The sequence below is a fragment of the Aquarana catesbeiana genome, linkage group LG04, assembly GCF_042186555.1.
Source record: "Aquarana catesbeiana isolate 2022-GZ linkage group LG04, ASM4218655v1, whole genome shotgun sequence".
NCBI classification, from domain to species: Eukaryota; Metazoa; Chordata; class Amphibia; order Anura; family Ranidae; genus Aquarana; species Aquarana catesbeiana.
In genome coordinates, this window is record NC_133327.1 from 481,982,877 (window position 1) to 482,009,263 (window position 26,387).

General features: G+C 43.7%; 1 protein-coding gene across 1 annotated transcript in view; it reads right to left on the reverse strand.

Annotated features, from left to right (window-relative positions):
* The window catches only part of RMDN2 (regulator of microtubule dynamics 2), a 1,282,724-nt gene that overhangs the window by 575,858 nt on the left and 680,479 nt on the right, over positions 1-26,387 (reverse strand). The window lies entirely within an intron of this gene.

The following is a 26,387-nucleotide window of genomic DNA, read 5'->3' on the forward strand; positions in this document are numbered from 1 at the left end:
GACACTAACCATAGCTGCGCCGGATCCTGTTTCCTCCGTTGTATTTGAAACTAGCACCGGTGCCCATGCACCCAAGGAATCATCGGTATGAATGACAACATTACGGCCAGGAGGCTGAGACACCTAGAAGTCTTCCAGGAAGTAGAGGCACCTGATCTCAGAATGCTCCTTATAACCGTCACCGTCCTTTTCTGATGGAAGCAAAACAGAGGAAGCAGTAGAGCCCCCACAGGCACTTTAACTGTTGGAAAGCAAAAGTTGGCCTTTTTTTTTTTTTTTTGTAGAAAGGAATAACGCCCAGGTAGTGGCGAATCTGGAGATCCCGTTCTCCAAGAGGAACTGACACGGCACTGAAACCTCTGTGAATATTCCTAGAGATATTCATAGGCTAAAAGGTAGGCTGATAAAGCGGAGATGTGTCCAACCAATCGCCAAATTTACTTACTTTGGAATAAAAAAGAAAGGAAAAAAATTTGGGATGTAAGGCTAAGAATCCTGACGATCTAGTGAAAGCCAACAGCCATCTGCTGCAAGTGAATGCTTCTCTCCAACCCCCGCGACCTACAAACAGGGGTGGGTAGGAAACCTACCATCTCTCCTGTGAGATGGGACCAGGATAGCTCCCCTCTGAGTCTGAAGTGTAAGTATTGTAACCTCCATGGTTGCAGTGGATCTGGCAGCTCCGAGGGGGGATAAAAAGGTCCGGAGAAGGAACAGCGAGGAATCCACCGAAGTGACCATGAGTGCCTATCCTCCAAGGATCTCTACAATCCACTGTCCAGTAAACCGTGATGCGTGCCCACTGGGACTTACCTTAAAAGTCTGGGGATACGCCTGGTAAAAGGGTTTTGTGGGTACCTGCAATACACGCAAAGATTTTCATTTATGGATCTTATGAAAGGTTGCCCCTAGAGGAGCGGAACCTAGCGGGAGAAGCATATTTCTCCCTTTATTTATTATTATTTATTTTTAATTATTTTTTTTTTTTAACTTTCCTGCTTTCTGTTATGGGAGAAGAACGGACCCTCCTCCTGTCACTTCCGACATGGCTGTCTCTCTGGTTTCATATCAAACAGAGATCTTGCACTATAAAATGACTATTCCAATTTTGTTTCTAGGAAGCCAAACACAACCATGGGTCTCAACTATAGGGTACCCCTAGCCTTAATTGGGTATAGCATTGCCTTGGCCAGGCACCAGGTTGAGACTATTGATGCTTCCGCAGTGAAATTTGCCGATACATCTTGGCCAGGATATCAGCCCTAAGGATTTCCTCCCCAACCATATCCTGGGAGCAGAAACCCAAAGTACCCGTCACCAAGGTAAGGGTCTCTGTTGAGTGGCAGGCCCTTCCCAGCCACCACCCTATTGGACAACAGCCGGTCCCACTGTAGGCATGGATTTCAGCGATGCTATATCCGCCTTGAATTAAACCAGTTTCCTAATGGAAAAGTGATTGCTCATTGAAAGGGTAAATATGACTTTGTCTTTTAACCCATGTAATGGTCTGCATGACTGCCTGGATACACAGTTCTCCAAAGAAAAACTTACACCAAGTAGCTCCAGATCTTCCTCTGGTGCAAGAGAGCTAAAATCATTTGCAGGCTGCGCCCCCTCATCAGGAGTACTGAGAGGATGAGTGATCCATGAGGCAGGTTGTTCTGCTAGTGGCTAGACCCGCAACAAGGGGGCTGACTAGCTAGAGTAATTATAGTGAGTTTAAAACAAAAGTTTTGTGCCACCTTATAAGTAATAAAGACATTCGGTATTACCTGTCAGCTGCAAACTTCAACCAGGCCGACTTCATTCACCAGCCTCCTGGGCATAGGCACTGCGCCACAGGTCCTGCAGGACTCTTGTTGGGGTGCTGGGTCTGGGAAAGAAGAGCTAAGACATTTTCCTTGGAACCTCTCTTCTGAGTGGGAGCGGCATCTGAGCTATGCTTCTCTGAAAAACGTCCGCCTTTCTATGGCCTCTGGCCTTTAAGAGTGTGGGCGTGCGGAGCTGAAGCAAATCAAAGCAATCCGCATGAGAGGGCACTCTTTTCCTGAAAACTTACCAACACGGTGGTCCCCACCTAAGTGTTGAGAGTCTTTTGTATGGGTGGTGACTGATACTCGAACCGTGGAGAAATGGGAAGACCAGCTGAGAGACAGACAGCAGCAGAAAGACAGAGAAGAGGAAAAATAAATAAGGCAACAGCGACTTCGCTTCTCCCTCTAATAATGTATATCTAAATATATACATCTACACACTCTCTTTTCCCCTTTTCTTTCTTTCTCTTTTTTTTTTTTAAACAATATGCATGCATATATAAATACATGCACATACCACTCCATATAACACCGCCCCCCCCACATACATACATACCTACCAACCAACATAAGAACACACACATGTATACACAAACATATATATGAACATATATACATACTACAGAGGGTACGCCTGGGGCAGGGTTAAGAAGAGGTTAATCGAAGAGGGCAGATATTTCCCCTTCAGACCTGCTAATTGTCAGCTGGGCTGAAAGTATCAGAGAGGAGCTGTTTGAGTAGGAGAGAGAGACACAGCAGCACGCTGTGTGAAAAGGTCCATTGCTGGATGGTGTGCTGGGTGAGCTTAACCACATAAAGACTGTAGCTCTGATTGGAGCCATGAACTATTATCTATAAGCCTGTGTGCTGCAGAACTGTGAACTGTACCTGTGTGCACAATCGTGTGACAAGACAAGTCTGTCTTATCTTATGTTTATGTAGTGCTGGTAGATTTACAATCTACCGCAGGTTAGGTAAATTTAGTAAATTGTGCGTTAGGAAGGTTAAAAGTTCGCCCCTGTTCCAGCTTGGCTGACGTTGTGTGTGCTTCCGTGCTGGCCGGTGGGTGTCGCTGTTACCACTAGTCAGTGTTGGAAAGGCAAGGTGTCAAAGTGTATAGATGCTTCACTGTCTCTGAGGCAAGCTCGGTGGAGGTGGTCCTCCGAGTTGCATTCTGGGAAGAGGGTATTTATGGGACAGACGCCATGTTCTAGGGTTTTTCTTTGCAGCCACCTGCTGGCCCTCCTGGCCGACAGGTATGCATTAAGGAGTTACCTCGTGGTCCTCCGATCGGGAGGCCCATGATGCTGCGGCGCAGGGGTGGGTCCAAAGGCTTGTCTGGGGCCTACCACCACGGCCGAAGAATGGTCCTGAGCTGTCAGTCCTGTGTGACGAAGCTGGGCGGCCAAAGAGATCCCAGGGGAGGACCCGTCTTGGAGAGATCACGCAGCGTGCTGGTCTATAGAGGGGCCTGGTGACTCGGTCGAAGGACGTATCCAAATTAAGTGGCTATACAGCATAGTGTTGCCGGTTCGGCTTAAAGGTTCAAGCACTGTGACTGACTGTTCACTGCAGAAAATCTGATACATCCTGTGGCAGAGGATAGTACGGAATTACCCAACCAACCTAGTCTGTGGCAGAGACTTTAGATTCGTGCTGCATACTGGCTGCTCTCGGTGAGAGAGGCCTATCCAGACGAGCAAGGAGTGTGTCCCACAAGGGAAGCTCATTCCACCTAATTATCTGAATTCTACCAGGACATTTGTCGCTAAGATTCTATAAGAAGATATTTGAGTTTCTCCTGAAAAGTTTCCTTTTCCGCCTCTTTCCTGCTACTTCCTAAAGTTTGTTTGTTTAATAAAGCATTGAAAACGTACTCCAGTGTTGATGCGTGTGTCGTCCAGAAGTAAACTCAACGGAACCCTTAGACCCGGTGCCGGTAAAACAAGGGAAGCAAGGTGAAGGTAACAGACCCGCTTAAACCAGCAGCTCCACTGTGAGTTAGTGCTACATGTGGTGGCGTAGTCCGGGATTTGTTGACCGACAATTGTTGCAACCCAGTGGAGTGTTTTACCGGGAGTTTACAGAGAGAGCTGGACTTTGAGAAAAAAATCTTTTCAGGAAGAGGAAAGGTTAAACTGGGGGACTTTGCTTTTGAGTGCGTAGACGCTGTGCGCCAGAAGAGTCCCAGGAGCTACGTGACTTATAGAACAAGTGGGTGGAGTTACCCTACTTGCTACCGCGTGGGACGCGTGTAGTGTGCTTGGCGCCAGAGGAGAAGAGAGGCCTCGTGATAGTGCTGAAGGATCAGAGTGTGGCCATGTCTTTTCCGGCATTGCAATCGGTTGTGGGGCCCAGAGTGTTCCCTGCAAGCACTGTGATGAATACCGTGCAATTGGGAACTCTGCTCATGGATACTGGAGTTCGAATGAAGCCGCAGGGGAAGTTTGTCCTGTATACCTCTGGAGATGTTGAGGGACTGGGCATGACCTGCCATCGATGTGGAGGATTGGCCGTACATCTTCGTCCATTTGGCCGATGTCCGCAGTGTGGAGAGTACTTGTTTGTGGTGGAGCCATCTACTATGCCACCCCTTGCCTATCAGATGGATTGGGTGACAGGTATTGCTACAGTGGAAACTGCTACCACTGTAGAAAGAGAGCGATGGGCCGCTACTTTGCCTGTTGCTACTGAAAATGTTTCAGGGAGAGACACTGTGGCTGCCGTCTCATCAGGAGACATTACTTTGATTTCTGAGTCCACTACGCCTACTCCTGTGGTGCCTACTCAGAAGAAGGTGGGCTATGTGAAGGCTTCTTGCGCCCGTGGTCGAGGCCTACCCTAGAGGTTACCTGAGCCGGAGCTATCAGAGTCTATGCCTGGGATGGGTACGCCACTGTTGGGGACTGTAAATAAATATTTGCCAGCTGAAGAATTAAGGGAACTCGGAAATAGAATCCATGTCGGATCTTTCCGGGGATGAAGACTTGTTTGAGACCATGTCGCAAGAGCTATTGTGGTCACAAGGCGAGGATGTTGCCTCCACGGTGACCCTTCCTGAATGGACTGCCATGAGTTCTGGGAAGACGTCACCCTGTGTGGAGACGCACAGTGCCGTTGCTGGGACTTTGTCAAAAGTTAGTGATTCGCTACAGACAACGGCTGGGTCTATGGTGAAAAAGTCATTAGATTCCTGTGTACCGCCTGGTATGGGGAGAGACAGACCTTTGCCAAAACTTGCTCGCTTGCAAAGGATGTTAAACAAGCGTGTGGCCGCAGAGTATGGTTTGGAGTTCCCCTATGTGCCCCAGGATGTCATGCGGGAGATTGAAGCTAATCAGGAGCTTTGGTATAGTGACACTATTTGGGACTACTTGTCTGTGCCTAAGCCCTTTAGAAAGACTGGATGTTCTGTCCGGATGGATGAACGTTTCAACGGATGCTTTGTTCATTGAAACTATGGTCAGCATATCTATGCTGATAAAGTGGTAATCTGCAGACCGGGAAAGGACAATGCTGTGTACTTTATTACCACTGTGGATAAAGAAGGAAAATATGTGACTTTACCAGATCCTCGGTTTTACTGGTAATTATGGACACTATCATCACGTTGAAGTTACCTAGTTAGATAGTGACAGGGTAAAGAGGTCTGCGTGGTCAAGATCTACAGATCCTGTTCTGTGTTTAAATCCAAGGACTTCTGTTTGCTAGCCGGATTTCTTTTATAGAAAAAAAAAAAGGTTCCTACCCAGGGATGGACTCCTAAAGTATATTTCTTTCTAACATAAATAATGGGAAGAGAGTCTCATTTGAAATGAGGCTTTGCTCCTGGTGTTGCGCAGTGTGTATATATGTGTGCTTAAATATGTTTCTTTTTCAGGGATCATCGGATCATATGTATAGCTGGGAGGCTTTTCAGCTAGTTAGTTAGTGAGGATGTGTACAATTATATTGTGGTTTTGTTCGCGGCTGTGAACATAATGTTTTATAAGATATAAGTCTCATAATGTCTTTATACTGTCCTTTTTCTCTACCGCAGGTTAGGTAAATTTAGTAAATTGTGCGTTAGGAAGGTTAAAAGTTCGCCTCTGTTCCAGCTTGGCTGACGTTGTGTGTGCTTCCGTGCTGACCGGTGGGTGTCACTGTTACCACTAGTCAGTGTTGAAAAGGCAACGTGTCAAAGTGTATAGATGCTCCTCTGTCTCGGAGGCAAGCTCGGTGGAGGTGGTCCTCCGAGTTGCATTCTGGGAAGAGGGTATTTATGGGACAGACGCCATGTTCTAGGGTTTTTCTTTGCAGCCATAATCAAAAGGAGAAAAAAGACCACTGAAGTTGCCTATTGAGCACCGGTGTATATGAGCTTTCCTAAACGGTTTACCTAATACCTGCTCAAATGTAAACACCTGTGTATATCATCATCCCAATTTGTGAATCGTGAACAAGTCACATATCACAGGGAGATCATCCTCTGAACTTAACTAGCGGCATACAAAAAAATATTGGAAATAGATTCCAGACAGCAGTTTCTTCAAAGAGGCCACACTGATATATATAATTTAATTAACTATCTTTATTAGAAAAACCCTCAAATATAGATGTGCATTTATGAACAAATTTAACAACAGTTAAGAAAAAGAGACTATTCCTCCCTCCAGCCAAGAATAAAAATAAGACTGACGTCTTACAGGGAACCTGGGTGGCCACCTTACCCTATATACACGCCTCCATCAATCACTCGTCTTGCATACACATACAGACAATAGACTTAGACCCGGGTCTGTTCGATAGATAATAGCCAAAGGTTGCTCAGATGTATAGAAAATTGACTAAAAGTCCATGGGCATATTGTCAGAGCAATTGTCTGTATCAGGGCTGCATTAGTAGGCGATACATCCACCCGTGGGATCGACCTGGGTATATGAATAATAAACAACAGTCCATGCAGTATAACACAGTTAAATACGGGGGTCAGCAGTAGGTGACCAAACAAATCAGAGTCCACTGTTGTGTTCCATAGAAGGACAAGTACTGATCACTCACCATTTAGGCGTTTTGATCTGGGTGTCTCATGATCCGCCAGCTATCCGTGCTGCCACCGTCTCCTTGCTGGTAACTGGACCGTACTGAGAGCCGTACACTTCCGGCAGTATTGATTCCTCCAGATGAAACTTACGGTAAGTCGCAAGGTTAAGTATCAGTCGGCTACGCTATGGCCAGCGATTGTGTATCCAGCCATTTTGAGAAGGCGGTGGAAAAACAGGGTCACTGTTGGATTTAGCGGTTAAGGTCCCGACCACCACTGAAGTGATGGTAAGATGCTTACGCGTTTCACCTGATCACAGGTTTCCTCAGAGCCTCAGAACACTCCGGTATATACACTCCATTTCTCCTCCTGCACATCGCATCTTCTCTAATCTTCACTCCTTTCTCCTCCTGCACATAGCTCCCTCTCTAATCTTCAGGCACAGCTAGCACAAAGTTAGGACACTGGCTCAGCCAGGCCTTAGCAATTGCCCTTTACAGGCAGGGACTGCAAGCCCCTATAGTGTTCCAAAAAAAAATAGAAAGTTCCTGGTGCTAGCTGTCTTTCATGGAGCTACTGAGCCCAGTAACCCATCTTCAGGCCCTGCCAGCCTTCCTGGCTGCAGCTGCCCTTCTCCACTGCCAATGACACCATAGTCCACATGGCTGGTTCTGCACCCATCCCAGATTGCATCCTCTCAGTCCTCTCAGGCATGCCTCCCAGTCCTCTCAGGCCTGTGCATGTCACTTACCAGCCCTCCTGGCTGCGACCAGTTGTTCCTCTCCCTGGAGACTTGCCTGGTTCTCTCCTGTTGTCCTCCCTTGCTCCTCCTGTGCCTCCTGTAGACAGGGTCAGCCCAGCTGGGGAGGAGTTGTTCGGGTGGAAGGGCACCTCCATGATTTCTTCGAGGTCCCCGTCTGCACCCGACCCGAGGCCCAAGGTCACCCCACCCCCAGACTGAAAAGCGCCCTCAAAGCCCAGACAGACTAGCACTCCATCTCCAGCTCTTCCACCGAACAACTCTTCCCCAGCTGGGCTGACCCTGGGTATTTAAGGAGGCCTGCCCCTGCCAATCCAGGTTGGGGATTGACCAGGGCTCCCTAAAACACCCCAGGCAGCTCCACTTTCCCCCTCCTCCTCTCTTTTCAGTACTTTCTAGCAAACTCTAGAAAGAAGAGGGAGGTCTCAGTGATGCTGCCTGTGAGTCACCAGCTGCTACCCTGAGCTACTCCCAGCCAAGAACAGATCAAAACAGGCCTGGCTACCAGCCAGGCCTGCCTAAATTTACCTGCCCTACAAAAATCCTACCTCTAGCACCTACCTACCTAGAGGGTGCTTAACAGGTAAACAAAAACCGGCACATCCCCGCTGACAGGTCAGAGCTCTGTATTGTTTACATTGAAAGAGCTCTGTCCTGTTTTCCTCCTCGCTGATCAGCGGGTGTCTTTTGTCAATCATTGGCTGGCACCCGCTGATTGGCTTGGGCTGTGCCTCCTACCCAGAAGTGCTGAATCACGTACTGGATATGTGATCTGACACAGGAGAGCCGTTCTGCCCTTGTACTCCTACGTGAGTTGGTTGGCAAGCAGTTAACTTCTGGTTGTGTCTACAGGACAGATGGTAAAGTGAAAGGAAAGCTCTCACAGTGGGTTAAAGTAGAACTAGAGCAAAACTTTTTTTTTTTTTCATTTAATAGATTAAAGTGGTTGTAAACCTCACATATTCTGAGTGAGGTGAACAGCCTCAGATGATACACAGAGATGGTTTATCTGTAGTATTCTGCTATCTACACCCTTTCAAAAGTGCAGATCATGTTAAAAATGTTCTTCATCTGTCAGTAGCACAGAGCAGAGGGTGAAGAGACTGCAGTTACAATGCATGAGAGCTGATTGGAGGAAAGTAACACACCCCCTCCACACAGCAGAAGAACTGTGTTGTGAATAGACAAGCTCTGTTCTGAGTACTCCCCCCCTCCCGACACAAATTTATCTCATGTGTCGGAAAAGTGACTCATGCTGATAACAAAGGAACAGAGCACCAGAGAGTAATTACACTTAGAGCATTGAAGAGAGATACGTAAACACTACAGATATAAGTGCTTAGTTGAAATTACATGACTGGGGTTTACAACAACTTTAAGGAATGCCATTTGGGGCGAAGCAAGCGACCGGATTGGTTGGGTAACGGTAGGCTTCTTTTTCATGCGGGTCGTGGCCGTTTCTCAGAATGCATGACATGGACCCACATTATTGGACAATGTGATTGGTGATGGATTTACAATTTGGGACTCTTTTATATTTTTTAATAAAGGACTTGTCAAAAAATGAGTTTGTATTTTTATTTACCGCTGACATTTTTTGGTGAATGAGTAGGGGTACTTTATACTCCTTACTCATTCACTTGGGGGAGGGGCAATATCTGGAGGATACTTTATTATTAAAGGGGGCTTCCAGATTCTAATAAGCCCCCAGCCCACAGTTCCACACAACCGCATGGCCAGGATTCTGGGGAAGAGGTCCTTGTCCTCATCAACATGGGTGCAAGGTCCTATGCCAGGGGGCAGTCCCCCTGGAAAAGTACTCCCCTTATGTTAAGGGCATGTGGCCTTGTATGGCAGTGTTTTTTTTTGGCATGGGATCCTCAAATAGTCTGGTATAGATTATAAGGGGGACTCCTGTGACGGGAGGGCCGTGGAACCCAGAATCCCTTGGAAAGGTTGGGAAACCATTGTTTCAGCTCCCCATGCACCTCTTATGTCTAAGTCACCCTGTGCCATCCTGGCACAGGGTGACTGAGAAAATATATCTTAGATTACTTAAAATGGGACAGTAATATTTATCCACAATATCTCCCAGGATATATGTAAAAACTATTCTTGGTTTGTTTTGATTCTCAACATGTTAGTTGAGAGAGCTGATCACACTGGCCTCTGTACAATGTAGGAGACGGGCCAACTCCTGCTGGAGCTCCTGCTATTGTGTGAAGGTGTCCTGTTTTTATACTTATGATAATGTATAATCTACTGTGTGAAGCTCAGTGACAACAAGACACCTGCAGCGAAATCCTGATTAATCATAACAATGCTCAGGAGGGCACGGAGTCACATTGGCTGCTTTAAGGGATTAGTTAAATAGCTCATGTTAATTCTGTTTCTGGTTACAGTTGTATTGCTAGAGTAATATGAGCAGGAGGGGGACCTCCTCTTTTACTGTATATAAGACTTGTGTTTTGGTTCTAATAAAATAGTCCATGTTCAGCAACTAAACAAGTATCCTCTTGTTTTGTGCTTGTGAGCGGTTGGAATATCTGATATCTATATTCAGAATGGGAGGAAGTGGTATATGACGAAAACACTCAAGTGTGGGACGTTTCTTTACAACCCCTTTGCCATTTTTTCTGTCTAGCTCCTTTGTTTACATTTTGCTGTCAGCTAAGAATTCCCGGGCTTTCAGGATGCCGGTGGGTGCTGGCTCCTAAACAACTAGCATCTAGATTCCTTCCACACCCCACCCCAAAAACGCAGCAGTATCAAAACCATGTCAAAAGGCAACCAAGTTGGACTACATAATTACACTGAAAATGGGATTTAATCTCAGCTGCACTAGTGTGAACCTCCTCTTCTTGGGTACTCCGCTGGTGCTCCTGGACCTTCTTACCTGCCAAGTGCCTCCACAGCAAGCAGCTTGCTATAGGGACACCGGAGCCGAGCCAATGCTCTGTGTGTCCATTCAGATAAGGAGCCACGGCTTGGCCTCGCCCTATCTCTCTCTACGTTGGCTCGCTGAGTTTTTATTTTTTTAATCTTTTTATTTAATTTCTTAAACAAACAAAACATGACAACACATCAAACACATTGAACCTAAAATATATTGGTGAATATCAAGATCCCATCACATTGCATAGCACAAAAGAAAAAAAAAAGGAATATAGTAATTACCGAAGGGGATATTTTATCTAGGCCATCCCATGTATCCATTCAACTGTCAAGCCTCACCCCATATACTACGAAAACAGGAGGAAGCAAACATTAGTCCCTTCTATCACCAATACCCCCAGGTATCCCCTATAGGGAACACCCAGACTAGGATTCATTACCCTCATCTATATTAGATTCCGTGTACGATTTGTCCAACCGCTTTGCCTAGACTTTATCATACTTACTAGGGCAACCCCTATTCCTATAGGTATCTCTATACAATTGAAGATTATTATTTATCAATTGTTTCCAATATAAAAACGTAGGAGGACAGAGTTTCTTTCAATTTAAAGCAATGGCTTTTCTTGGATAGAATAATGTTGTATTAATAAATATTCGCTCAGTCTCTGTAGGGGTAATAGCCTCTACCAAACCCAACAAGCAAACAGACATTGAAACTGGTACATGAGCAGAGGTGATAGAATTTAATAAATCCACCACCTCCACCCAGAAATTGCTATATATGGGCAAGTCCAAAAGATGTGTGTGAAATCCCCCCCAAGATACTCCACACCTCCAACACTTAGAAGAGCAACCAGGATTTACCTTTTGAAGTCTATAAGGTGTGATATATGCTCTGTGTACCAATTTAAATTGGATCATACGGTCCCTCAAGGAAACCAAAGATCTCAGAGGGAAATCCCACACACCACTCCAATCCTCCATATCTACAGTAAATCTGGTATATCTCGCATGCACCTAGCTCAAAGACCCTCTAGTGGCAAAATAGAAATTACAATAAGATACAAGAGTACAGTCTCGAGATAGGCTTATCCAGATACTCAGACCTAAGTACTAATTCCAGAGTGGATTGTATCATCATTAAAATATCCTGTGGAAACTGTACATGAAAAGTATGAAGAAGCTGAAAGTATCTAAATAGATGGGAACTAGGTAAATTAAAAGTTGAGGTAAGTGTAGAAAAAGTAGATACCTTAATTGTTTCTGTGGAACCTACCACTGCTGCTTCCAGCCAAGTGGAGGAGTTATATAAATCTGGGCTTAGCCACCATATGGCCATAACAAGCTGAGTGGCCAAAAAGTATTTGTATAAATCTGGAAAAGCTAATCCTCCCTGTTCACAAGGGTGCATTAGGGTACTCAATTTATACCTGGGGTTTTTTGACCCCCATAAAAAAAGATGAAAACAGCTGATTTAATCTTGTAAAAAAGGATACAGGGAGCCATTGTGGAGAATGTCTAAATAAATACATACATTTTGGTATAATTTTCATTTTTAAAATATTAATGCGTCCAAATAAGAACAATGGTAGAGACTTCCATGCTTTAAATTTTGACCCAATGTCTCCCAGAATCGGAGTCAGATTCAAAGACATAAATTCAGAAGCTTAATGGGAAATTACAACTCCTAAATACTTGAAATTATCTCTACTGCAGTGGAATATCCTTCAAAGCCATGCTACGGGCCTCCATATCTATTGGAAACAACAATATAGTTACATAGTTACATAGTAGGTGAGGTTGAAAAAGACACAAGTCCATCAAGTCCAACCTATGTGTGTGATTATGTGTCAGTATTACATTATATATCCCTGTATATTGCGGTCATTCAGGTGCTTATCTAATAGTTTCTTGAAGCTATCAATGCTCCCCGCTGAGACCACCGCCTGTGGAAGGGAATTCCACATCCTTGCCGCTCTTACAGTAAAGAACCCTCTACGTAGTTTAAGGGTAAACCTCTTTTCTTCTAATTTTAATGAGTGGCCACGAGTCTTGTTAAACTCTCTTCTGCGAAAAAGTTTTATCCCTATTGTGGGGTCACCAGTACGGTATTTGTAAATTGAAATCATATCCCCTCTCAAGTGTCTCTTCTCCAGAGAGAGTAAGTTCAGTGCTCGCAACCTTTCCTCATAACTAAGATCCTCCAGACCCTTTATTAGCTTTGTTGCCCTTCTTTGTACTCACTCCATTTCCAGTACATCCTTCCTGAGGACTGGTGCCCAGAACTGGACAGCATACTCCAGGTGTGGCCGGACCAGAGCCTTGTAGAGAGGGAGAATTATTGTTTTATCTCTGGAGTTGATCCCCCTTTTAATGCATGCCAATATTCTGTTTGATTTGTTAGCAGTAGCTTGGCATTGCATGCCATTGCTGAGCCTATCATCTACTAGGACCCCCAGATCCTTTTCCATCCTAGATTCCCCCAGAGGTTCTCCCCCCAGTGTATAGATTGCATTCATATTTTTGCCACCCAAATGCATTATTTTACATTTTTCTACATTGAACCTCATTTGCCATGTAGTCGCCCACCCCATTAATTTGTTCAGGTCTTTTTGCAAGGTTTCCACATCCTGCGGAGAAGTTATTGCCCTGTTTAGCTTAGTATCGTCTGCAAATACAAAGATTGAACTGTTTATCCCATCCTCCAGATCGTTTATGAACAAATTAAATAGGATTGGTCCCAGCACAGAACCCTGGGGAACCCCACTACCCACCCCTGACCATTCTGAGTACTCCCCACTTATCACCACCCTCTGAACTCGCCCTTGTAGCCAGTTTTCAATCCATGTACTCACCCTATGGTCCATGCCAACGGACCTTATTTTGTACAGTAAACGTTTATGGGGAACTGTGTCAAATGCTTTTGCAAAATCCAGATACACCACGTCTACGGGCCTTCCTTTATCTAGATAGCAACTCACCTCCTCATAGAAGGTTAATAGATTGGTTTGGCAAGAACGATTCTTCATGTATCCATGCTGATTACTGCTAATGATACCGTTCTTATTACTAAAATCTTGTATATAGTCCCTTATCATCCCCTCCAAGAGTTTACATACTATCGATGGTAGGCCAACTGGTCTGTAATTCCCAGGGATGTATTTTGGGCCCTTTTTGAATATTGGTGCTACATTGGCTTTTCTCCAATCAGCTGGTACCATTCCAGTCAGTAGACTATCTGTAAAAATTAGGAACAACGGTCTGGCAATCACTTGACTGAGTTCCCTAAGTACCCTCGGATGCAAGCCATCTGGTCCCGGTGATTTATTAATGTTACGTTTCTCAAGTCCATGGAGGTGCTTTCTGTGTTGTGTCATGAGGATAAACACTGCAGTTTTGGTTACTGAAGCCCCCCGATTCACTCGTAAAGACTGAGGAGAAGAATAAATTCAATACCTTCGCCATCTCCCCATCCTTTGTAAACAGATGTCCTTCCTCATTCTTTATGGGGCCAATATGGTCTGTCCTCCCTTTTTTACTGTTTACATACTTAAAGAATTTCTTGGTATTTTTTTTGCTCTCCTCCGCTATGTGTCTTTCATGTTCTATCTTAGCTGTCCTAATTGCACCCTTACATTTCTTGTTGCATTCTTTATAAAGTCTGAATGCTGAGGATGATCCCTCAACCTTGTATTTTTTGAAGGCCTTCTCCTTTGCTTTTATATGCATTTTTACATTGGAGTTAAGCCATCCAGGACTTTTGTTCGCTCTTTTAAATTTATTACCCAATGGGATACATTGGCTAATGCCCTTATTTAATATGCTCTTAAAGCAAACCCATCTCTCCTCCGTATTCTTTGTTCCTAATATTTTATCCCAATTTATGCCTTTTAGCAAGGTTTGTAGTTTAGGGAAATTGGCTCTTTTGAAATTCAGTGTCTTTGTATTCCCTTTATGTTTCCTATTTGTGTGATTTATACTGAAACTAATTGACCTGTGATCGCTGTTACCTAAATTGCCCCGTATTTCCACATCCGTGATCAGGTCTGTATTGTTGGTAATCAGTAGATCCAGTAATGTGTTATTTCTAGTTGGTGCGTCTACCATCTGACCCATAAAATTGTCCTGCAAGACATTAAGGAACTGGCGAGCCTTAAATGAATGCGCGGTTCCCTCCGCCCAGTCTATGTCTGGATAATTAAAATCCCCCATTATGATAACACTTCCCATCCTTGCTGCTAATCCAGTTTGTGATAGGAGATCCGTCTCCACTTCCTCCCTCAGGTTAGGGGGCCTATAGCATACTCCCAGTATTATTTTCCCCTTAGCTTCATCCCTTTGGAGCTCTACCCATAAGGATTCCACCTCCTCTCTAGCTCCCTCAGTGATGTCATCTCTCACATTCACTTGTACATTATTCTCAATATATAGGCATACCCCTCCCACTTTTTTACCCTCTCTATCCTTGCGGTATAGGGTATACCCTTGAATGTTTGCCAGCCAATCATGAGAGCTGTTGAACCAGGTCTCTGAAATTCCCACAAAATCCAAATCCTCCTTGTACAACAGTATCTCTAGTTCACCCATCTTGTCCGCCATGCTCCTGGCATTGGTGAACATGCCACATAGTTTAGACCGGTCGCATATTGTCCTTGTATTGGGTGTTTCGAGATTGCAACTAGGACTTGCTACTATACTCACCTTGTGTTTTTGTGCTTTGGTTAACCTACCACTAATGCCCCCAATACTACCCTCTGGAATATCTTCTGCGCTGGCTATCTCTGCCTCTGGACCCTCCCCCCCATCGCCTAGTTTAAAAACCCCTCTAACTTTTTGGCCACAATGACTTAGTCCAATTTACCTTCAGCCCTGTAACCATTGAAAATGAATCCAATATCTCCAGGGCCCCTTGGAGCGAGGGGCCAGCATCATTTAAAAATAATAGAAGATCGTCTGCATACAAAGCTACCCTCTCCTCCAACCAACCGATCCGTAATCCCTTAATATTCGGGGAAGTGCGTAAAGCCTCCCCCACCGGCTTCATAGCAATTGCAAAAAGGGTTGAAGAGAGAGGGCAACCCTGCCGAGTTCCCCTAAATAATGAAAAGAGAGATGACAACCTTCCTCCAATTTTTTTCTGCAGCTGTGGGATTCCTATAAAAGACCTGTAACCATTTTATAAATACCATTGGAAAACCCATTCTGCGGAGTACTTCCCACAAGAAGGACCACTCCAAGGTATCAAAAGCCTTTTCAATATCCAGGGAAGAAATGACCCTAGATCCTATATTAAGATGTGAAGTGTAAATATTAGTATATAATCTCCTCAAATTCACATCAGTAGCCCTGCCAGGCATGAACCCCGCCTGATCTGAGTCGATAATATTCAACATCAAAGGTTGTAGTCGTCGGGAGATTAACTTAGTCAAAATATTTAAATCTACATTCAAAATAGCAATAGGACTATATGAAAGACAAGAGGATGGATCTTTTCGGGGGTTGTAGATTAAAACTATATGAGCATGACTCATTGAGTCCGGCAAGGCTCCCTCCTTCAGACAGAGTAAAGAGAAGCCAATACAGGAGCTAAGAGCTCTCCATGAGTGCTATAGAATTCAATAAGAAGGCCATCCGGCCCCCGTGACTTCCCCAATGTAAAGGAGCCAATGACAGAAAGAACTTCCTCCAATGTTATAGGACGTACTAGCATCTCCCTCTCATTATTTGTTAGGCAGGCCAGTGCGACTGAATCCAGCCAACCCACCAATTCAGTCGGCTGGAAATCAGAAGGCAACTGAGATGTAAATAATGTCTGATAAAATTGCCGAAAAGTCTCCAAAAGTTTAGGCTGTGTACAGGCCATATCTCCAGAGGAGGTGCGTATTTCCGAAATTGGAATACTAGATTGTTCATGTTTAGCCATCATGGCCAAAAAATGACCATTACGGTCTCCCTGCTCAAAAGATTTCTGTTTATTTTTATATGGGTCCATCCTCTTGGCCTCAGCCATATGCAAATGTAAGGCCCGTTTGCTATGGAGTAAAGCATTAAAATTAGATTCTGAAGGATCCACAGCATATTGGGCTGTTTTTTCATCCACTATAAACTTCAAAGCATCATTCTCTACTCGTTGAGACTTATTGACCGCTTTAATAGTGAATATATATTGTCCTCTTGCATAGGCCTTAAAAGCATCTCATAGTATTGCTGAAGTAGATGACCCTGTATTAAACTCCCAATACTCTACTAGAAGGGGCAAAATTTTATTAACTATATCTGGATGTGAAATCCAATGAGTGCCCAATCCCCACTGTGCTGCATCTCGAAAGTGATGCAGACGAAGTGTAAGCATAAGCGGAGCATGGTCAGATAACCCACTCGGTAAGTATTTAACATCTACCATATCCACTAGTGTCACCGAATTAAAAGCTTAATCTATGCAGGAGGCGGTCTTATAGGAGGTTAAAAAACAAGAATATGTTCTAATTAATGGATTTTTTCATTGCCAAGCTTCTACCAGGTCTACCTTTTGGGCCCAATTAGAGAGCTCTACAGAGAATTTTTTAGGAGGAAATGGTCTATCCAAAACAGGATCAAGTATAGCATTAAAGTCGCCCATTATCAATAGCTTAGCTGGACCGTACAAATACATTTTTTTCACAAGACTACATAGGAGTGTCCCCACGAAAGGAGGTGGTATATACAAACTGACAATTATATATCTCTGGCCCCACAGAAGAATCACAACCAAAACCTATTTACCCTGGGGGTCAGATAATACTTCTTCCGCTGTGCAGGGTAAGGATCTACTAATCAATATCGAAACCCCTCTAGAAAATGTGAAATATGTAGCATGGTAAGCCTTCTGTACCCAAGGCTTCTTAAGAGCCAAAAGCCTGATCCCCATAAGGTGAGTTTCTTGAAGTAACGCTATGGGGCTGATTTACAAAGCATTTGCGTCATGATTTGCGGTGCACGCCGATGCGCAAGTGACATTTTCGTATTTACAAAGCATTTGCGCGATCCCCCATTTACTATTCTCTTCCCGGCGCACGGGAAGAGGTGATCAGTAAGCCACTATAGACATGGCGCACGGTATCTTTACCTTAAGATTTAAACAAGCTGGAAGTGCCAATATTATGGGGGTGATGTGGGTGATGTGGGGAAGTGTAGTACTAACTGTCCAAGTAACAAATATGGGCAAAATAGAATGAGAAAGTGACTTTTTCTGACAAGCCGGCAGCACCGGAAAATACATTTAGAGCTGCGGGAGGTGAATTTATACAATGCGCATGCTCAAACTGCATTTTCGCTTGTTCAAATGCTTTGGTTCAGTGCGCCGGCAAAATCTTAGTAAATGTCAAGCAACGTAAATGTATTTGCATAGGTTGAACGGGCGCACCACTAGACTTTTTTTTTTTTTTTTACGCTGGTTCACCTAGCGGCTATAATGAAATGTCGGTCCGGCAAAACACATAAAAGTTCATTGATAAAAACAGCATTAAGAAAAAAAACAACATTCACAAAAAAAAAAAAGGCGTGGGGTCCCCCTAAAAATCCATAAAAGGCCCTTCAGGTCTGGTATGGATTTTAAGGGGAACCCCGCGCCAAAGTAAAAAAAAAATGGCGTGGGGTCCCCCTAAAAATCTATACCAGACCCTTATCCGAGCACACAACCTGGCAGGCCGCAGGAAAAGAGGGGGGACGAGAGAGCGCCCCCCTCCTGAACCGTACCAGGCCACATGCCCTCAACATTAGGAGGGTGCTTTGGGGTCCCCCGCAAAGCACCTTGTCCCCATGTTGATGAGGACAAGGGCCTCATCCCCACAACCCTTGCCCGGTGGTTGTGGGGGTCTGCGGGCGGGGGGCTTATCGGAATCTGGAAGCCCCCTTTAACAAGGGGACCCCAGGATCCTGGCCCTCCTCCCTGTGTGAAATGTAAGGGGGTACAAAAGTATCCCTACCATTTCACAAAAAAAGTGTCAAAAATGTTAAAAATGACAAGAGACCGTTTTTGACAATTCCTTTAAATCCTTCTTTCCATCTTCTATCTTCTTTCTTCTATCTTCCTTCGGTTTCTTCCTTCATCTTCATCTTCTTCTTCTGGTTCTTCTGGTTCTTCCTCTGGTGTTCTCGCCCGGCGTCTTCTTCCCTTCTTCTCCTCGGGCCTCTCCGCATCCACCATGATGGGAGGCTCCCGCTGTGTGACGCTTCTCTTCTTCTGACGGTTCTTAAATAACGGAGGGCGGGGCCACCCGGTGACCCCGTCCCCCTCTGACGCACGAGGACTTTCCTGTCCACCCCCTCTGACGTCACGGGGAAAGCCTCGGGGAAGTCCTCATGCGTCAGAGGGGGCAGGGTCACCGGGTGGCCCCGCCTTCTGTTATTTAAGAACCGTCAGAAGACGAGAAGCGTCACACAGCGGGAGCCTCCCATGGATGCGGAGCGGCCTGAGAATGAAGAAGGGAAGAAGACGCCACGGAGGAAGATGCCGGACAAGAACACCGGAGGAAGAACCAGAAGAAGAAGATGAAGGAAGAAACCGAAGGAAGATAGAAGATGGAAAGAAGCAGCATTTTCAACATTTTTGACACTTTTTTGGTGAAATGGTAGGGTACCCATTTCATACAGTGGGGAGGGCCGGGATCTGTTAAAGGGGGCTTCCAGATTCTGATAAGCCCCCCGCCTGCAGACCCCCACAATCACCGGGCAAGGGTTGTGGGGATGAGGCCCTTGTCCTCATCAACATTGGGACAAGGTGCTTTGCGGGGAACCCCAAAGCACCCTCCCAATGTTGAGGGCATGTGGCCTGGTATGGTTCAGGAGGGGGGGTGCTCTCTCGTCCCCCCTCTTTTTCTGCGGCCTACTAGGTTGCGTGCTCGGATAAGGGTCTGGTATGCATTTTTAGGGGGACCCCACGCCATTTTTTAAAAATTTTGGCACAGGGTTCCCCTTAAAATCCATGCCAGACCTGAAGTACCTGGTATGGATTTTGAGGGGTACCCCCACGCCATTTTTTGTTTTATTGTGGCGCGGTGTTCCCCTTAATATCCATATTAGACCTGAAGGGCCTGGTATGGAATTTCGGGGGAACCCCACACATTTTTGGTTCTTAATTTTGTTTTTTTTCTTAATGCTGTTTTTATCAATGAACTTTTATGTGTATTGCCGGACCGACATTTCATTATAGTCGCGAGTATTTTTAAATAACTTTTATTCCTTAAGGGCTAGTTCACACCACATGCAGTCCAGTGCATTTTTTTTTCTGCATCAACATTGCACGGAAAGTAGGTTATATGGTTTTCAATGGCATAGTTCACATCAGTGCTTGCAGTTCGAGTGTGTTTCCAGTTCCAGAAAAAAATGTAGAACATGCTGCATTTTTTATGCACTGGACTGTACTGGAACGCTGTAAAATGCATCAAAAACGCACTGGAATTCACCTAAATGCACCAAAAACGCACCGTAACACACTTGTCCTTATTTAAGCTTAAGAAAAAAGAGGGGGGAAACAAGCACTGGACTGCATCAAAAACGCACCAAAAACGCACTGGAACGCATCAAAAACGTGCATGCAAAAAAGCACCTGGAACACATCCGGACTGTGTTTCTATAGTGTGATCTGTCTCTTAGAGCCCTTAGGGCTAGTCCACACCATAGAAATGCAGTTCGGACGCGTTCCAGGTGCTTTTCTGCATGCACGTTTTTGATGCGTTTCAGTGCGTTTTTGGTGCATTTTTGATACAGTCCAGTGCTTTTTTCCCCCCTCTTTTTTCTTAACCTCAAATAAGGACAAGTGCGTTCCAGTGCGTTTTTGATGTGTTTTACAGCTTTCCAGTACAGTCCAGTGCAGAAAAAATGCAGCATGTTCTACTTTTTTTTCTGGAACTGGAACCTACTGAAACTGCAAGCACTGGTGTGAACTATGCCATTGAAAACCATATAACCGAATTTCCATGCATTTTTGATGCATAAAATATGCACTGGACTGCATTGGTGTGAACTGGCCCTTAAGCAATTTGGCATATTTAAAGGCATTTCTCCTTGTTTCGTTTTTGGGGTTGTCCAATTGGTGACATTGATATATGTCCCTTAGGGTGGGACCTGGGCCCCATACCCATTTTAAGGCCAATAACTAGAAGATAAGCCAGCCAAGTGGGGACTAGTAAAATTGCCAAGTCAGTTCCCTTAGACTGCAATGGTATTTGTTGAATAACTATTGCACATGTTGGGCTCTTTAGTTACCCCCCTGAACTGGGGGGTGTTTTGTCCCATCTGTAATTTTGGTGCATGCTGGATGATGTGCTTAATTTTGGACAGGGGGGTGGCTTATTTTGTGCTAGCTGCATTTGGGTTGTTTTGGGCATGCTCAGGGACTTTGGTTGTTTTTGGTGGTGCTTTTTGTGTGTGAACATTACTTGGATGTTTCTGGGCATGCTGAGAGTGTATTTTTTGGGTTAGTAATTTAAGGACATTCTTAACAGGTGTACTCACTTTTAAGTTCTCTCTACATTGGGTGAACTTGCATTTTGTGTGTTTCATTGACTGTCCATGTGTTTGCAATTGCCTCATTAGCACACAAACCTATGTTATATAAAGCTTGCAGATAGCATTCTTTACTTTGCCATAAAAAGAGCCAAGATTGTGTGTGTGTGTGTGTGTGTGTGTGTGTGTGTGTGTGTGTGTGTGGGGGGGGGCGGCAAGAGAGTACATTTGGGTGTCCTTATTGAGTTTCTAATACATGTATTTTCGATTTGTATTATGTTGTTGCAAAACAGATATGTTTTATGCAATTTATTTGTTACTTTGGTTTGTTGTTGTTTTTTGGGTGGTGGTTGTTTTACTATGAAATCTTTTTTAAGTTGGCGATTTTTGTTGTTTTTACGTTGTTCACTTTGATTTAACTGTCTGTGCTGCCTTATTCTTAAAATTCTTTCTCAAGATGTTGTGCCTAATGTTGTTTTAATCCTTAATAGATGTCCAATTGTGGGTGCACTCCTTTTAACTCCTGTTAATTTACACTGCAAAAGGGTCAAACCTCAAACATATTCTGTTAGTGTCTCAAATTAACATACATGTGTGTATTTTGCTTTCCTTGCTTCTTTTTCAAGTCCCGTTTTTTTTGGACCAATAAAATTGTTTCAAATCTTTTATGTTTTATGTGTGTTCTTTTAATGCAACGGATTTCCCAGTTGAAGCTTAACTAGGCTGATTGGCATGTCTTAGAGACAAATCCCTTCTTTAATTTTTTTTAGTTTTAAGTTACTTTCCTGGTGCCTTCATGGTAGCACTTGCATGGATTGTGCATATGCTGCCATGGATAGTGACCAGGAAAGTAACATTTCAGTGGTAAGTCTTCAATTTTTTTTTTTTTTTGAGCAATGGTTTTCAGCCTCAGTCCTCAAGTACCCCCCGACAGGACATGTTTAGGAAATTGTATCTTATCTAAAATAGCTGTCCAAAATACAAAACCATTGACACCTGTGCTAGATGAAGGAAAACCTGCAAACATGGCCTGTTGGGGGGTACTTGAGGACAGGGTTGAGAAGCACTGACAATCCTATTCTAATTGTGGACATTAGAGGGAAATAAAGATTTTTATTTTTTATTTTTATTTAGAAACTCTCACCACCCCCAGGTTGATTTTATTTTGGAGTTATTAGATTTTGCCACCCACCACAATTATTTTTGGTTTGATGGCCGTTTCTATTTACAGCTCAAGGGTGTGGCGATGGGAGCAAAATTCGCTCCCAGTCTGGCCAACCTTTTTATGGCCAAGTGGGAGGAGGATGTCGTCTATGCCCTGGCCCATCCACATTTGGTTTTGTGGGCCAGGTACATTGATGATGTCCTCCTCTTATGGGCTGCCACCTCAGAATCATTGGAAGAATTCTTTCTGACTCTTAATGATAATGATCGAGGTATTGTTTTAACTTACCAATCCAGTTCTTTCAGAATCAACTTTTTGATCTTGTGATTGTAAGATCGGAACAACATTTCATATTGAATACCCACTTTAAACCTACTGATACGAATGGGTTTATACCCACAGGCAGTTGCCACCACAAATCATGGTTGAGCTCAGTTCCTAAAAGCCAGTTTCTGCGGCTTCGCAGAAACTGCACTGACACTGCCACCTTCAAGTCCCAAGCTAACATCTTGAGGGAGAGATTCCTGGACAAAGGTTATGATCAGGCCGACGTAGATAGAGATATTTCTACAGTTCTAAATACTGATCGAGATTCATTGCTGGCAGACAAACCTCAGCGAGAAGGTGATGACAACTTTAAATGGTCATTCCTGACTGGGTTCTCAACCCAATATAAACAGATTAAAGACATTTTTGAACGGCACTGGGGAATTTTGAGGAATGACAAAATACTTGGTCCTATTCTACCTGGGAGACCCAAGGTCATTTACCATGGTGCACCCTCGCTTAAAAGCAAGATTGCACCATCTATCATCAATCCCCCAGTTAGGCCCACATTTTTTCACAACTGGACAGGTTATTACCCTTGCAAAAAGTGTCTGGTCTGCCATCACAACTCCTGTGGTCGTAGAGCAACCAAGGAATTTAGCTCTAAGGTAACTGGTCGATCTTATACCATCAAGCATTTCTGTATTTGTGCCACAACCCAAGTGGTATATTTACTGACTTGCCCTTGCGGGAAGCAATATGTTGGTAGAACTATACGAACATTACGGCTAGAGTTACTGAACATATCAATCTAATAAAACTTGGTTGTACTAAACACACAGTTCCTCGCCACTACCGACAACACCATGCACGTGACACTACAGGGACCCAATTTTTTATTATTGACAGATACATTGCCCCATGGAGGGGTGGAGCTAGGAGGAGAGGGGTATCCAGACTAGAAACTTTCTGGATCTATGAATTACAGAGTGGGACATTAACTCTTTTTTAAATAGAGCTTAATTGCCTACTTTTGCTCTGAGATCACCTGGAAGCCCCCCCCTCCCCTCCTTTTTTACTAATTTTTCAACATAAAAATTTATTTTATTATTTATTTGTGTATATGGGCTATTTCTAACCCACTCTCTATTGTTGTTAACAATGTTATTTTTAAGTTTTTCATTTAAATCTTGGAGTAGGGTCTTTTTTGTCTATATTTGGTTTATATTTAGTTATCGGTATTTATTTTATTTGATTTCTGACCGCTGACCTCAGACCTTGCTGCAGCCGCTGTTGGACTTACATCCAATAGAACACCTTGATCCTTTAAACTGGCTTTAGTATCAATAACTTAATCATGTGCACTTTCTTCATTCTGTGGGGCGGGTGGACATTTTTTCTGTTATTGTGATTTACTCTCTGCTGATTGGCTCGGGACGGCATGTGATCGGCCCCTCTGTGTATACGGCGAGGCTTGGTTACTATGCTATTATGTTTATCTCACCGAGTCACACGGAGGTCACTATACCAAGCCTAATTTTCATGATGAGGCTTGGTTTCCCATATTAAATGGACACCAGCTAACCAAGCCTTGTTTTTATAGCGAGCCTTGTCTAGCCTATTCGACGGCCATTACACATATTCTTAACTCCAAACCTCGTTTTCAAGATGAGGCTTGGTTTCCTATATTAAATGGACACCAGCTAACCAGGCCTCGTTTTCATAACGAGGCTTGTCTAGCCTATTTGATAGCCATTACACAATTCCAAGCCTTGTTTTCATAATGAGACTTGGTCACATTGTATGACAGATATCACCAAACCAAGCTTCATTTTCATTACAAGGAAGTGTTGGTTCGACATAAGGACATTTTGTAATTGCAGGGCTGTGCACTGTACTTTATCCGCCTTTTATTTTATGTTATGTACATCATATACTTTGGAGACACGCACATAATGTTGAACTGGAATATCTAGGTATCCATTTCCTTCCGGGATCGCAACACAGGAACCGGAAGTGATGTAATGTGGAGCCATTTCCCGCGTTATGCAGTTTCTGGGGTCACTTTTGCTTTATAAGTGATGCTGTTGCAGGGGGTCCACACCCCAGATGATGACCGTGGAGTCGAAACACGTCGGGTAGACCTCCCATTTGCATCGCTCTTTGTTATATACATGCTTTTTTCTACTCTTACAAATGTGAGTGTTTTATTCTATTTTTAATAAATTGCCTTTTTTTATACGGTATCATGCTATGTTAGCCCATCTTTTCATTGCATGATATATCCATCCTGGCATTTACCTTCCACCCTCCTCATGATGATTGGAGCCTTCAAGTCACTATTCAGTGATAGTCCAAGGTCGATTGATTGATACAGATCTAGGACCATTTGTTTCCAACAGATGTGTTCAACCTAATAAGCTCTGCAGACTTGGGTGGTGTAAGCCCCGCCAAGTCAATAAGATCTGGTAAGCCTCCCCCTGTTTATGGTGGTGGTACTTCTGTTTTTTCCTTCACAGTTCATACCGGTGATTGGAATCCCCCATATGTCTAACGGCACTGCACATCTAATTGGATTTCTTTGGACTTTACCATTCACCATTTCTGTTTTTTGAACTTTGTTTATTGTGCAGTTATACTAGCACATTATTATACTAGCACATTTTTCCGAAATCATTCTCATTTTTTCTGAGTTTGAACTCACATTCATTATGTGTTAATCCTTGTTTATTTGATGTGTTTCTGTTCAATATTAACACCCCAATTTCTATCTCTCACCTTATTTATGGTATAGTCACCATACTAGCACATTTTTCATTATACCAGCATTTTTTTCTTGTTTCTTTTTTAACGGGACTGCACATCTAATTGGATTTTTTTGAACTTTATAAATCACCATTTTCGTTTTTTGGACTTTGTTTATTGTGCAGTTGTTATACTGGCACATTATTATACTAGCACATTTTTCAGAAATTATTCTCATTTTTTCTGAGTTTGGACTCACATTCATTATGTGTTAATCCTTGTTTATTTGATGTGTTTCTGTTTAATATTAAACACCCTAATTTCTATCTCTTACCTGATTTATGGTAAAGTAAAACTAGCACATTTTTCACCATACCTGTATTTTTTCAGAAATTTCACTTATTCTTTGGTTGATTCACATTTCACCATGTATGAATCTCTGTTTGTTTGATATATTTATGTTTAAGTCACATTTATATAATTTATGCAAATTTGCTTTTTTGCAACCATAGCGCTGCACTTATTTATTCACAGTTTTTGCTTTTTGTCTACAAGCTGTGCTGGCTGCTAAGTTGCAGGTTCACAGCGCAGTATTCCTTTAACTTTATTTTTCAGTTTCCACAATTGCAAGCCCAAAGTTGCGTGTTTTTTGCCGCGAGTTTCCCGCAACTTTTTGCCAAAACTTGAAGCAATGACTGTGTATTTTTGAGGTCTATGGACCTCAAGTCGCGTCAAAGTGGTACCATAGTAGTGCAGGGACTACGTTGAAGTTTCTGCGACTTGAAGTTGCAGACATATGAACAGTACTCATTGTAAATTATGGGGTAGAACTTGTGATGCAACTTTTCAGTCCCTAGTGGCATGACAAGTTGCAATAGTGGAAAACAAGCCGAAAAAGCACATTGTAAATCACGCAACTTTGGGGTTGAAATAGTGGAAAGAGAGCATTAGTCTAGAGCAGTAATAGGAAGATGCACTGTAAGAATTACTTCTAATTGTAGAAAAGCAAACAGGCTCTTGCACTGAATCTAATTTATGGAAGATCTAACTGATTGGCCAGTGTATGAAAAGTTGAACCCCCGCTAGTGGCCGAAAAGGGGTTGATATAAATCCGCCCGCAAAACACCACCGCAGCGGCGTTTTGCCGGCAGTTTAGCCGCGCTGTCCCATTGATTTCAACGGGCAGGAGCGGTTTATACACCGCTCCAAAGGTGCTGCTAGCAGGCCTTT